The sequence below is a fragment of the Pelobates fuscus genome, chromosome 12 (genome assembly GCF_036172605.1).
Source record: "Pelobates fuscus isolate aPelFus1 chromosome 12, aPelFus1.pri, whole genome shotgun sequence".
Taxonomy (NCBI): Eukaryota; Metazoa; Chordata; class Amphibia; order Anura; family Pelobatidae; genus Pelobates; species Pelobates fuscus.
This window is the reverse complement of record NC_086328.1, coordinates 11,891,977-11,907,733: the sequence shown is the minus strand read 5'-3', so window position 1 is coordinate 11,907,733 and position 15,757 is coordinate 11,891,977. Positions and strand designations below refer to the sequence as shown.

The 15,757-nt window shown below is 38.7% G+C and overlaps 1 protein-coding gene across 2 annotated transcripts in view; it reads left to right on the top strand.

Moving 5' to 3' along the window:
* Positions 1-5,298: 5,298 nt before the first annotated feature.
* The window catches only part of KIAA0513 (KIAA0513 ortholog), a 71,106-nt gene continuing 60,647 nt past the window's right edge, over positions 5,299-15,757 (top strand). For both annotated transcript variants that reach the window (XM_063438166.1, XM_063438165.1), the window contains exon 1: positions 5,299-5,440. The gene's annotated coding sequence lies outside the window, so the exon portion shown is untranslated. The remainder of the gene's footprint in view (positions 5,441-15,757) is intronic.

The following is a 15,757-nucleotide window of genomic DNA, read 5'->3' as shown; positions in this document are numbered from 1 at the left end:
ATTAATTCCTGTCCTGTGACTGCTAAGGGAGGAGCTACCCATAAGTGATGCTGCCATGATTAGCCAGGAAAGTCATACGAAGGTTTAACAGTGGAGAATTGTGATGGAAACCAATGGAATTAACCAGTAGGTGCTTTTGGCGACTACTCTGCACTTCCAATGTAGAACTTTCTGATGGAGAGCAGAGCTAATCGTTGAATAAACCACTGAAATATTCCGCTAGTTTCTATGGTGACAGCTCCACTTTTACAATTTTACCCAACATTTTCCCTTTTTACATCAACCCATTGTATGCACTGATTTATAGTTTACAGTTACATGTCCTGTCTTACTGTGTTGTTGTTTTTTTTTTAGATCCAGGTTTGTGGGAAATGTCGAAAATCCTTTATAAATTTTGGTTTGTGCTCCTTTTTAATACAAGAGACAATCAATGAGTGTTAAAAGACCAGCGCTGTCCGTTCTAGGTTTCACTTCCTGCGCTAATGCCGTAATGATTGTAACAAGTCCATTATCACACAGAATTAAAAAGCTTGTTTTCCTTTCTGAGGCCTACTAGAAGCAGCTTACAAACACAAAGGAGCAGATATCCGCAACGTTTCTCAGTCCTGGACTACAACACCCATAATGCCATGCAAGCCACAAACTCAACAGGTGACCAGCACGGCATTATGGGATCGGTACATTGATTACAAGTGAGATAAATACCCTTGTTCAAAGCCATAAGTGTATGGTGCAGTGATACTTCTATACACTGATATTGTTGATTTGTGTTGTTTTGACTAATGTTTTTTTATGTGTTTCTGAAGTTTTAATTTTGTTTTAGCAAATGTTTTTAAATGTATTTATTTATCTCTCCTGGGCCTCTGATCTATGTGCTGTGGGTTAGGCATTATCTGTATAGGAGTAAACATTCATTTATTTAAAATATCAGAATACCACTAGGTCTGTAGAAACTCTTTTTGAGTCGCACACATGTCCACCTATTCTTCATAATTCAAACTGATGTGTCAAAATAGAAAGCGTGTTACCATTCAGGAAAAGAAAATTTGGAGTGAGAAATGTTGTTGTTAATTAAATGTCACCTGAAATTCAGATCTTGTCTCCTGTATTTTACATTTCTCCGTTCTGACAGTGCGGAGTCATCTGTGTCACACAAATTTACGAGAGAGAATAACACAGACAGTAAAGAATTTGGAAGTGACGTGTCTTGGAATTAAGGAGTCTAATGAGAAAATTCTCATGAGCTATTCACATATTTGGTAATTGTGAAGAATTGATTGTTTTACCCAAAGTAGCCAAACTAAAAATCACTGAAATAGAAGTAATTTGCGTTTTTGCCGTTCTGTCTTAACATTTGCACTTTGCTTGTTAATTCTTCACAATTCTAGAGTTTGTGAATAATCTAGAATCGTATGCAGTAAACCTGTATTGTCAGTTACTGTACCCAGCTCAGTGTCACTGTACCTGTTGTATCTGTCAGGTCTCGCCTTGCATCAATATTAATGTAGTTGCTGTGATGAGCATGAATTATGTGGAGTCTGTTTTTACTGTTGGTGCCTCACATCATACTATGAACAAATGTCCAATTGCATAATACCATAGCAGGAACATTTGCGGATTCCAGAGCCACACACTATAAACACTGAATGATTGTGCCACCCTTTATAAACCCAGATATCTTCCTGGAGATCATGATTTGCTGGTTCTTATTACCAAGTAGTGTCTTCTTAGTCCATGTATTTTATTTGTTTTTGTTTGGCCTGTTCAACATCCCGACTGATCAGTCTTTAACCCCTTAAGGACACATGACGTGTGACATGTCATAATTCCCTTTTATTCCAAAAGTTTGGTCCTTAAGGGGTTATATTGGTGTGTTTTTGGATGCCTTCCTTCTAAAATCTACTCCTCCCTGGAGGTTATATACTATCCCGAGGACTGCTAAAAGGCCTTGGCAGATTTAGTTCCCTTTGATAGGACTTTTGGTTTATTCCTTGTGAGATGAATGTGCTACACTCCTGACACTTGGCATATTATTTTTTTTCTCATCATTTAGAAATATGCCGAGGACATGCAGATCCATGTATTTACATAATTAATCTACTGATTTAACGGGTATGCCCCTTTGAATCTAAAGTCACATTGTAACTGCTAAACGATCTGTTCTTTAAAGAATATATAGGAACCTTATGTGCATTTTACCTGATATCCCGGGTTATACTAACACAGTCTGGCATGCAATGCAAATTGAAATGTTTTATAATTCCATCATGAATTGGTGGAAACGAGTACCAAACATCCTCAATTTTGCCAAGATGTGTATGCACTTAAACTCTCCTCAACTTTACCCTGAATACCGACAAAGGTAAGGGTAGTGCTTATGGAGTGACAAAAATATGTAGTGGGAGATTTAGCAGTGTTTTCTTTCCGAAAAGTGTTGCAAAGATATAAAAGGAGAAGAGTAACCGATGGGACGTGCCTTCTGCTTTCCATGGTGATTGCCCCAGTTTCAGTACTTTGCACCATTTTTCTGAATACAATACTCTCCTGCATTTAAAGTGACCGTAGAATCCAATAACCCACCATATGAGGAGGAAAAACAGATTTGCCTTCTCACAGACACTCGTTTTATTTTGTCGCGACTTGTCATATTTTGCATTGGACAATCCCAGGATTGTTCACAAAAGTGTGAATCGTCACGTGGGTAAAACAAATTCAAGGTAAAGTAGCAAATTAAGCCACAAATAGTTAAATTGAAAATCTGACCTTCAAGATGTTATCCAAAACATTTTGGCCTAAAATTTGAAATTCACCTTAAATTCCCAACAATTTACAATTTAAATGGACTCTCCAGGCAGCTGAATTTACTCACCTGGTTCTAGCGACGGGAGCCTCGTGAAGCCACGCCCCCTATTTCGTCAAAATGATATATGTGGGCGCGAGCAGGGAGCAATCAGACGCTTCAATTTGGAAGCGTCATTGCTCCCTTGTGCGCATGCGCGGCCTTCCGCACATGCGCACATACTTCAGAGGGCGGCATTAATGACCGAGCATGCGCGCGGTGTGCGCGGCCGGGAGCAGAGCTGACTGACAGCTCAGCTTGCGGTCTTTGCCCGCCCCCTCTCCTCTCTGACAGGCTGGAGAGAGAAGGCGTACACAGTGCCTTCTCTCTCCTGCACATGTCAGATGTATCTTAATACGTCTGACGTGTTCAGGGCCATACATGATAGGAAGTCCCTCTGGTGGCAGTCTGAGTGACGGCCACTGGAGATATTCCTATCAATCAATGTAAACACTGTATTTTCTCTTAAAATACAGTCTTTACATTAGATTGCCTGCAGGGAGCTATAGATCTCACCTGAACAAATACACTAAGCTGTAGTTGTTCAGGTGACTATAGTGTCCCTTTAATTAAATAAACCATGGTTGTTGTCTGCTGTGCAAATCATGCAGTTCCCCAGGAGGTGGCAGTATTGTTAGACAAATGGATAGATGAATGTTTGTCTGTCATTTCTCTGAGTACCCTTCCTTTTAGTAACATTATCACCAAGAATCAAGGGATTTGCAGTCTGTCATTAATTGGCACAGCCCTCTATTTAATACTAAGTATCTTATATTACATTTTTTTAAAAAGTAATCATGGTATATCTAATTTGTTTAAAAATAAATATATACGGACACACAATTTATTTGTATACATATTTATATTGGAGTGCATCTTTTACTGTTCATTGCGAAACACACTCGTGTGGGCATAGCTGTTTATTGGAGCTAATCTCTGGGCGGCTGGGAAGGGCTTTGTCCAGGGCGCAGGAGGATGAATTTCACCAATCCATATTCTACCTCTTTAAACAAATGCCAACTATTGTATACTAATTTCAGCAAGACCGCCTTTAGTACCCCTCTGGAAACTAGGTTTAATTGTCGGGACAAAGGGCTTTAGCATTGTAAACCTGGGACATGGGAGAATGGTCCCACCATGAACAATATAATTGGCATTGTATACATTAAAACTGGTGTTTGTAACGACACTGAATTTATTTGTGTTCCATCATAACGATTGCCATTTTAACACACATTTTCATAACAAATCCATTGCCATGATGCACAGTTACATAGTATTCGAGGTGGAAAAGACTCGAGGTCCATAGAGTTCAGTCTTTAGAAAAACAAGAAAACCCAAACATAATTTGAAGCGATGGCCAATTATGTCACAAAAAGGGGGGAAAGCTCATTCTGGACTCCATAAAAGGCACATAGATTTCTCATTAGGTCAATAACCTATTCACACACAGATTCGTTTATCCTTTACTGTTCACTGACTGGGGTATTCTCAAATGTGGGAATTGTAAAGAATGTGTAAGGACATATAAACAATGAGGCCTAAATAGCCAAGTAGTTTGGCCTACAATTTGCTATACCCTTACCCTTGTCCATTCTGCACTATTCTTGGCTTAGGGAATAGTTCACTGGGACACCCTGCCCACTCCTGCAATCACAGTGTCCAACGTTGGCCTGCCTAATCTGTGCAGGACTGCAATTCCCATTATCCTCTAACAGCCAAGAGCTGGATAGATATAGTCAGATAGAGTTTTTATTAAGCATTCCCTGACCTTTAGTGTTTTGGTTTTTCTCTGCCTGTTTGTCACCAAGAAGATCACAGGCCCAGACCTGACAAGAGTTTACATGGAGCAATGTGGTTTGTTTGTTGTTTTGTTTTTTGTGTGTATGTCATTTGTAATTTATTTTACATAAAAATAAAATAATGGTGAATATTGTACCTGGAAATCCACAGATTTCAGTAGTAGTCAAATATGAATTAAATCTTTTGCTGCACTTTACAATGATCTACACAACAGAAACCATAAATTTAGATGTAAAGAAAGGCTGTTTGAGCTCTCCAGGCTGTCAGTGTGCATTTAATTCTCTGGGTTTATTTATTACCTAATGATTAGTCTCCTGCCTATACCAGCAGTGTGTGCTCACAGCATTCTTCTACATGTTATTAATGTCATAAAGGCCCAGAGCAACAGCTGGGCCTTGGCCACAGAGCTTACAATCTAATATACTAAACCCTTAATCACTGCAATAAACAGGAAAGACTGACGATCTGAATGTAGCAGGTGTGTGTTTGTTTACAGTTTTTCTTGTCACATGACGACAGCTTCCGGCATCCCTTGCAACATTGTAAACATGGTAAAGGAATGGGTGGACCAATATGGCGGAGGCTGGGCTTCGCTTTCGCGTGTGGCTGCGTGTGAGACGCAGTGCGCATGCGCGGAGCCTTGACAGCTGCTGGAGGTGTGAGAGAGTGGGCAGAAGGAGCAGGCAGTGCAGAGTGGAGCTCAGCTCAGACACACACACAGAAAGAGAGAGACAGGGATTCATGCTAGCTGAGCTATCACCATGGCCAAAGCAAGAACCCTGAGACTGTGAGGAGCAGGTAAGGTGAACTTTCTATCCAGCTGGGGACACAGAGTGAACATTCTATGGGAGATACATTGTATACATTCCACACCAGGGAGAGGGAGATAAGTTCATTAATCACTTACTGTGGGATTATCTGATTATTAGTCTTTTATGGGAGGGGTAATTAGAGGTAGGTTCCCAGCTGTTGTAGGTCTACAATGTCCATGATGCATTGCCCAGCTACAGGGAGCTGTATGTGTGTAATAATTGGGAATCTGCATATTGATGAGTCCTGTGTTTTGTCATGCTCACCACCACTATACATTGCAGCAGGGGGTGTCTGCAGTACATCACATGTCAATGCTATAGGAGTCAGTGCTGTCATATGGAACCTATTCTGTGAAAGAAAGAAGCCTTATTGAATAGGACCTAACTTATACACCTGGAGGATTTGAAACGAATTCACTAAAATGCTGGTAAATAGGATCTGGCAGCAGGTGGGCTAAGTGCACATCACTTTAATTAAAATGATTAGGGGTTTATTTATTAAACTCAGAACTGTAGTGCGTTGGAAGATAAATGGCAACATATAGGGTAGAATAACCCGAGCTGTGACAATAGTGTATTTAGGGAATTATTACAGGTCAGTTATGGTTTCCCTGAATTTTGGTATTTGGATTGTAATTTACTGTTAATTGTTTAGCAAGTAATCCTCCCATGTGTCGTTTTAATACAATCAACTCAAACTTGAATTTTATCACATATTGTATCGTTCTAAGTTAGCATTTTGCAATATTCTATGAGACAGTTTTATTTTAATGTATTCATAAGGTAGGCCAATATTTTATTTAACCAATTTCCTACATGACAACTTCACATCTGGTACGGTCTCTTTATTTATTTTCTACGTTCACTGCGTTAAAAGTAAATTTGAAAGTGTTATAATTTTTATCTAAATGTCTAAACTGATATCCAAATACTTTTTATATTAACCGATCTTCAGTATTCCAACCAGTATTGGCAGATCCCCACCATGTTTTCCTGATCGAATGGACTACAGTATTTAATTAATCGTGTTTCCCTCCTGTAGCATATGAAGTATACATACAACAGGGCAGCACAATTCATGAATTATCAAAATAAAGACCTAATGTCCTGTAACAGCTGTTGCAACAGCTAGACCTGACCGTAGACTAGCATAATATATATGTAATACAATCCTTCTCATTTTAAATAATACTTTAGGATTTCACTTTAATACACACTATATTCTGTTAACAAATTATCTTATCAAATGTTTAATAATAGAATAGAATATGCGGCTACTACCATTTTATATAGCATATTATATATCATGGACAAATCTGATAAACTAGCCGAAGGGTTATTGATAAAGCAGACAACAATCTAAAATGATCCATCAACAAGACCGATTAGACATTTTCCAATGCATGTAATCTTCCCAAAAATGTGTCAAATAAATGAAACCTGAATAGATTTACCGGTATTAATGCCCTTTTTGCCAGTTCTGGGTTTGGTAGAATTCAGATCACCGTGGCAGCAAAGGGTTAATATCGTGCCATTATAATGGGAAATTTGCTTTCCCATTCTGTTCTACCCTGGGGATGAGCTTTACACTGCATGTAAAGGGTTCATAATCCCAGCTGCGTGCAGTGTAAGGTCTATTAAGGTTCTAAAACCCTATGCCATCTCGTACCTTTCTATTATAATTATAAGGCTGGGTTTTCCAGTTTTGCCCTACAAATCACTGGACACAAATCACTTGTTTATACTGCTGGTTATCACGTGAAAAGTGCTGCCCCTAAAATGTGTAAAATGTATATGGTAGAGGAAGAAAACCAATTAATCATGGAGTGACAAGAGATACAATAAAATAAGTCCCAATAAAAATATAAAAAGGATATATATAAATATATATAAAAGTCAATATAAAAAGGAGGATAAATGTCTATGTTGCGCTGGTGTTCTCTCTTCTTATGATGCTTTGGATCCTCCCGTGATATGTAAAATATAAAAGGGAAAAGGACCAATGGTGCAGATTGTGGGGTACGTGGAAAATGAAGAATAAAGATGTAATAAACTCACATTTGTATGAGCTATAACCAGCTCAGGTGGAATGGGCGTTCTGCAGTATAATCCCTGCTAGTAGGATATCAGGAAATTCTGATCCACTGGTGCTGTCCAATTCTCAGGAGAAGGGAGAAAAATATATAACAGATAGTGCTCTCTGAAGATAAGATGTGGTATATACAAAACAAAATAAATATACTCACAGTATACAGTGCAGATGACACTGCACTTGAGATATGGCGTGGGTGGTATAATCCCCACCTTAGGATATATAAAATGCCAGGAAAGGATAATATAAAATTGGAGTGATTAAAATATATATAATAAAAATAATATATAAATATAATAATAAAAATAATTATTGTATACTTTTAATAATAAATTACGTTTGGCTTTATCTCTGTGCCATTCATATTTTTATTATATATATTTTTATCACTCCAATTTTATATTATCCTTTCCTGGCATTTTATATATCCTAAGGTGGGGATTATACCACCCACGCCATATCTCAAGTGCAGTGTCATCTGCACTGTATACTGTGAGTATATTTATTTTGTTTTGTATATACCACATCTTATCTTCAGAGAGCACTATCTGTTATATATTTTTCTCCCTTCTCCTGAGAATTGGACAGCACCAGTGGATCAGAATTTCCTGATATCCTACTAGCAGGGATTATACTGCAGAACGCCCATTCCACCTGAGCTGGTTATAGCTCATACAAATGTGAGTTTATTACATCTTTATTCTTCATTTTCCACGTACCCCACAATCTGCACCATTGGTCCTTTTCCCTTTTATATTTTACATATCACGGGAGGATCCAAAGCATCATAAGAAGAGAGAACACCAGCGCAACATAGACATTTATCCTCCTTTTTATATTGACTTTTATATATATTTATATATATCCTTTTTATATTTTTATTGGGACTTATTTTATTGTATCTCTTGGCGCAGCCTTTTGTCCCCTTTTTTCCTGTACATCCTTATCCCAGAGGGTTAGAGGGTGACCCTCTGTAAGGTTGCTGCCTCCTTTGTATATTATTAGCGCTAACCTACTCTACACTTTTTCTTGTAATCATGGAGTGAGCCCAGAGACTCACTGACTCAATTGATTTACCTCTCAGTATGCAAATATTAACATACAGAGGGGGGAGTACTTTTCATTCACTGACCAACAGCATGATGAAGTAGTGTATCTCTGGGAAAACCGATTGGATGTTTGCTGTATAGTAAAAGTAGGTAGAATTATTGATTCTGCAGCTGTTTAATGTGCAACCTGCAATTTTAGCCCTTAGCATAGTGCATGTGTGTCACCGTGACACTCTGATAACTGGTTGTGTGTCTTTAAAGAGGGCAAATAATATCCTTATTTGCAGCTGGGATGACTATAAAGACTCACATGCTTCTAATCACTAGTCTGGGAATTGGTAGTCACATAATGGTTAACCACTTGTTTGCCAGATTCTGGGACTTGTTTCTAATGTGACCCATAATTTTATTTATTTGGTGTAACTTTTTATCCAATGTTCTAACTACAGACTAAACGTTGCACTTTGCATAATCACTTTTTTTTAACTGTTACAGTGACATAGTTGTGACAAATGTAATGCACTGCACTTTGTAATGCAAATGTAATGCACTTTAACCCCTTAAGGACCAAACTTCTGAAATAAAAGGGAATCATGACATGTCACACTTGTCATGTGTCCTTAAGGGGTTAAAGGGTTAACTGCCAATTCAGAGTAGCCCACTGCACTGCTTTTCAATAGAATAGCTCTTGGCCTCGAAAGGGTAAATTACATTCAGGCATATAGAGAGTAACCGTTTGGGTGCTTTAACCAACCCCTCCTCTTCATTCAAAATAATAGTTTTATATCGATGAACACAGCACAAATTATTTTTTTTACCTCTCTCTTACTGGTTGTGGCAAATATTCTATTTTTTTTATTTTTTTTAATCCAACACTCTTTATAATTGTGGTAGGTGAGCTTTTTTTTTTTTTTTTATGGGTGAGTATAATGAAATAAATATCAGTGATTGGAATGGCAAAAACCTAAGAACTGTGAAACACACCCACTCCCCTGGATGGTGTAATTTAACCCTTAACATGTCAACTTCCTCCTATGAAAATTCCGGCACACTGCGTGTGTGCAGCGAGGCGTGAGCTAACCTGACCTATTTCTGTTAGTGTGTATTTCCTTACAAACAGATAACATTTTTTTTTCCTATTTAGAAGAGATTGTCTGTCTTGTAGAAAAGGATTAGGGCCGAGCGCTGGGGAATAGATGCTGTCAAGCTTATCCTAATGTCCTTTTGAGAATGTATGTGCAAATCCCCATTTTTTTTAATGTCTTTTAATCTGTATTGTCTGAGGGGGTTTGCAACATTTTACAAGTAATAACAGTTACTCTCAATTTGTATTTTATTTTTTTCCCCCCACCAAAGTAAGATTTGTTTTTTGTTAATTTCATTTAACAAGGTATTTGGATTAAGGAAGCCAAATTCTATGACTTTTTTTTTTAACCATATTCTTAAAATGAAGCCAGCCATCTGCGCAGTCGTTAATTACCGCTGTCAGAGCATGATGGGAGTTAAAATGGAACAATGACTGAAAATATATGTTGTCCTCGCATACACTGCATGGCACACCTGTTTGGTCATATATAGGGCTTTTTTCATTGAATGGTGAATTGTATTATTTTTTTACACAAACTGGCCTTTTTTGCAAATGTTTCCAGATGAGTTATAGTGTGTTAATTAAAGTGAAATTGCACAGTGCCTGCCAAGCAGGATATATTTTGTAAGCTCCAGAACAGGACATGGAGTCATTCTCAGATAACAATGCAGAGTTCTGCTTCCTCAATGTAACCCAGCCAATTTACTGAGCTAGGGAGGTGCCCAAAATCTACGTAACTACAAGATATAAAGTAGCTTCTTAATAGTGTGCTTTGGAGTTATATGGACTTTAATCTGATTTACCTCACCTGAAACATCTCATTGAGCAAGAATTCCACCATTAAAGCGGCTCCGTCATGGGGTTTGGGGGTATTTTTGTTTGTGATTTGTTTTATATCTATTTTTTTTCTTTCCTTATGCCCATTGTGTCTGATTATACTGCCCTTTTTTTTTTTTTTTAATATCTTGTCTACCTGGCTCCAAATCTCAATATCTGCACACTGCTATCTTGTTCTCCTCGGTCTGTGATGTCTGCAGAGGGCCTTCTGTAGGATTCTATTGACTGGTGGATTGTGGGTAGATTAACTCAGAAACTGAAATGGAACTTTGTGGAATAAAAGGGAATCATGACATGTCACACATGTCATGTGTCCTTAAGGGGTTAAATGCCGCCCATTGCCATAATTTGCTAAAGTTCACGCTCCCGATATGAAAAGTAGTCCCTATTTTTTCCCGATAGCAGACATTCCATACCGGGCACTGCGAGTCCTGGGCAATGCTTGTGATAATGCATACAGCAGAACTAACACAAAACGTGTTGTTTTTTCTATAGTATAAAAATAAGGTCGTGCTTTTGGGCATCTCATCCAAATTGATCCCTTTAACTCTTCCTATGCAATGACATTGTGTCCAAACCAGTGTATCAATAGTCCCATTTGCTTTTCTAATGTAGATTACTGGAAATGTGAAGAATCTGTTAAATGGTGCATAATAAGATGACACCTGAGGAATACTGATTTGCATAAAGTGCCTTGGTTGTGCCTTTTCAGAAGAATGTTATGTCAGAGTAGTTTTGAGCGCTTACTGTCAGAGTGAATTTTAAATTTAATTCCAAAGTAGCTAATCTGCTTTAAAAGCTGAATATTTTCATTCCAGCTATTTCTACCTTGAATTTGAATTCCCACTATAGTGAATGAACCTGTGCATTTGGTAAACGGAACCTTATATTAATATTAATATTTGAAGCACGTTATTGCTGCATTGATTTGCTGGAATCCAAAAATATTCTTATATTGAACGTGACATTTCCTTTCTAAAATTAAATATTTATAGCAACTTTATTTTGGTTGAAGCAAAAGTTAGACTGCTGTTTGTCTGTGCAATGTATCTGCAAATATTTACCTTATTACACGGACTGTATCTTCCGGTCTGGTCAATCTGGAGACGTTTGCCCAGCCGGTCACTGGCTATATTCTGTCACCATGCCGTCCCTCTATACTGCTCCCACATTGTGGGGGCCTTATTTTGGATTAAATTGTCACTGGAAACTTAGAGTATCTCACTTTTCTGGAAATGGCAACATTAAATAAGACACTAAAAATCACCTGTACTTTGTGTTCACTTATTTTTCATGTAGTTTATTACAATCCTGTTCAGTCCTGGCACAGCCCCGGCACACTATGCAAATGAGGAGAACCTTTAACGTAAAATGTCAACATTAATAATAATAATGACTAACAGGAAGCTAAGATTGACGTGCCACAGTTGCCGGAAGAAGAAATGTGAATTTCCACCCCTAGTGGCCAGTGTATGCAGTCAAACCATTTGCTAATGGTTTTACAACTTGCCTGAAGTTCGCTGGGTGCCAGTTACCTCCACCACGAGAGCTGGACGCAGTGCAGGGTTTATGTCATTGGTTGAGAGCGATCAGCTGGTAGTCTCCACCAATGAGCTGGTCTTACACAGCAGGATTTGGCTCAGGAGAGCTAATGAAATGATGGAATTGACCGGCATACCCAGGTAATTTGTCAGACCGTTTGTAAATGGTTTCAGTATCTACATTGGGCAGGGTGCCAGGGCACTCCCATAAGTAGTACAGCACACTACAGTGGTTATGGTGCCTGGAGTGTTGCTTTTAAATTGCATGCAAAACAGAATTCTGTCAGTATGGAATTGACATGTCTGGGGGCTGCTAGGTGCTCCTGTAGGCTTTGTACTAAAGCATGTAAGGTTCCCTGTACTGCTATACACTAGCATACATCTTAAGAAGCATCTGGTATTGTATCCCCATTCTATATGTGTTCGTTTTACTAGGAAAGATGTATTGAGTAGAAAAATAATTACAATAAAAAAAAAACAAAAAAACCTTTCCACTCTGCTGTGAGTAGAATGTGTGTGGATTGTATCTCTGAGATGAATATATAAATAAGTATTTTTGACCACAGCAAACCTCATCATAAGGAATGGTGGAATATGTTACACTCCACTGGTCCCAAATGAAGCAAGTTAGTTCCTATAAGGATGACCAGTAGGGAGCCCGTTCTGTCTGTCTCTTCTCTCACTGTACTCCGTGGGTGAGAATATGAAACTTTCTAGAGCAGGCAGAGCGCTTGACAATTTGTCTTCTACGGTTGACCGCAAAACGATTCTCATTATCCAAATTCTAGGCTGAAATAGTTCATCTGAAAACTTAGCTGACTGAGAGTTTTCCAAATCCACTGCTTTGGCCTAAGTTTTGAAATTCACTTCGAGTTCTAACCCTGGCAGCGTCCAAGGACAGGGGCCGTAAGTTGGCACAATGCCCACTAGCTATCAGTGCCTTACAGGTACCGCATACTGCCCCCTTATCTCCCATTACACTATAGTTGTGTGTAAGAGCCATCCTTATTATCCCGGCTGTGAACGAGAGTAATCAATGTGGAAGTCATTATCTTGTTCTATTGATTGCTCCAAAATGTAGCCAATTGTCTCAGAATTAGGCTTTGCCTGTGTAAATTAAATGCTTCATTGTAACTAGCTCTTAGGCCAATGAAATAGTGAAAAAGCATTAATATGTGTGACAGTTCGTGTGTCTGAAGGAAGTAGATTTCATGGGCATTTGCTGCTGTTCTGGACAGGAAAGTGTGGTAAGACGCGTCAGGAAGTGAATTTATATTAATGTCTCTTATCTCGGGTGTGAGAATATTCATATTACAGAATTGTGTTGCCAAGTTGTTTCTCAAACATGTTCGTGATAAACTCCAAAAACAAAAAGTGAACGAGGAAGTGGATACCTGAAGTGATGGAACTAAATTCTTTGCAATCATAAAATGAATTTCTATAATGTCAGTCTGGTGTTTATTTCATATTCACAGGTGATAACGCAAACTGGGCCTCGATAGACTTTTACTGTGTTGAATATCGGGTGAATCACTTCAGGCTTTGCAAACCTCCGATCCAATCTGGACTTTCCAGCGTCCTTAAAGCAAACAGTCATTTTTTTTTTTTTTAGATTATATGTATTGGCCTCAGCTAGTAGTTTGTTGTAATCCATCAATATAAGTAAATGTCTGTCTTCTGCTTGTCTCCTTATTGCCGTTGCCGTAAACTCTTTGGTCACACAGTATTTCTACCCAAAAGTCATGCAGGTAACCAGGTTTTTGTTTTTTGTTTTTTTTTATGCATTTACAAAGCCTGACATCCTTGGGCCCAACCTGAAATATCAATGCACTCTGGGAGCATTACACGCCTTTAAATTGTGTATAATCTTTGTAGATAAGGAGTGCTTCTCACCAAAGAGGCTTAAATATGGCCTCTCCCACTGGCTGAGCCAGGAGATACACTGAAAAGAGTTATTTAGAAACATATATTAATTGGACAATAATACACAACACGACTGTAATAACACGTTGACATGTTCTGACCGTTCTCCAGAGTGTCTTATTTGCTGACATTCACCTCCTAGTTCTGTCGTAGTGACTTTCCATCTTGTTTATAGGCGTCCCTCTTGGTAACACTATGAATTATCCAGATTCCAACTGGAAAGAATTCTAAGGAGTTAGTTTTACCCGCTCCACCTCTGCCAGAATATTGGACATGCATGGTGGAGCTCAGACCGTGGGATTTTCATTTCACCTGAGGTGGGAATGTATGTGAATACGGCCTTTAAATACGCTCTGTGCACAGTCAGTGAGTTGGCCCAATCTATTTTCAATTATTTATTTGTTTTCTGTCTAGATCTGACACTGTAAAATGTATTCAGTGAACGGTATTTGATATTTATTCTAGTTTGGATATTGGTTGTCTTTTGTTTTGTCCTAAAATGTGTAATCCGTTCCCCACAGTTTCCGGTTTACTGAGTAAATACCACTGTACCTAGCTCCTGCTTGAACACAGGTGAGCGAATCAGGCACTCTGTCGGTTTGTTGCCACTGGCTGGCTCCATTTCCATTTGAGAGCCGTTCTGATCTGCTCAGGAAGTGAAGCCCTGAGGGAAGTCCTCCCTCTGCAGCTCAGCCGAATTCTGACAAATCTGGTCTGACAACAATTGACAGGTTACTAAATGTGACTGTGCAGAATTTGGGTAAAGGAAAACATGAGGGCACATAGTCATGCGTGGGTCTTGTGTCTGAAGTATGTAAGGATGAATGCCCTTGCTTTTTAAATTGTAAAAAATTACTTTTTATATATTAAAGAGGAACCAATTTTCACTCAACTCAGTAGCCTATTAAAGGGAACTGCAAGGATTTAAAAAAACAAATAAAATTGTATTTTTTTTAACGTACTTTATATGCTTTGCTGTCCTGGGACAGATAGGGCTTGGCATGCAGACTAACTTAATAAAGGGACACTATAGTCACCAAAACAACGTTAGCTCAATGAAGCAGTTCTTGTGTATTGGTCATGCCTCTGCAGTCTCAGTGCTCAATCCTCTGTCATTTAGGAGTTTGTTTCTGTTTATGCAGCCCTAGCCTCACCTCCCCTGGCTGTGACTGACACAGCCTGCTTGAAAAAATGGTTTTATTTTCAATCAGACGTTTCTCCTGCTTTGTAATTGAACTTGAATGACACACAGAAGGCTCCTGCAAGGTCTTGCAAGCTATTTACCATGCAGGAGATAAGAAATTCTAAATTAAATTGACTGTGCACCAAAGGAAGTAAAAACATCAGAACATTTTACAGGAAGTGTTTAGGAAGGCTGGGTAAGTCACATGCAGGGAGGTGTGGCTAGGGCTGCATAAACAAAGTGATTTACCTCCTAAATGGCAGAGAATTGAGCAGTGAGGCTACAGGGGCATGATCGATAATCCAAAACTGCTTCATTAAGCTAAAGTTGTATTACTGACTATATTGTCCCTATAACCTGTCATTTGCAAGGATTGTTTTTCAGAAGGACCTTCCCTTTCTCAAGTGGTCAGTCTTGTAAAGTAACCCCTTTCGTCTACAGGCTGTATTTACAGTGTATGTTATCATGATTTTATTTAGGTATCTTTGAATCTAATTTTCTTTTTGCCACTCTGTCTCCCACCTTCTGGAATGTTCGGTGGTTCTGAATATTTGACAACCCTAAGCCTGCAGAGCTTGCTCTCCATTATGT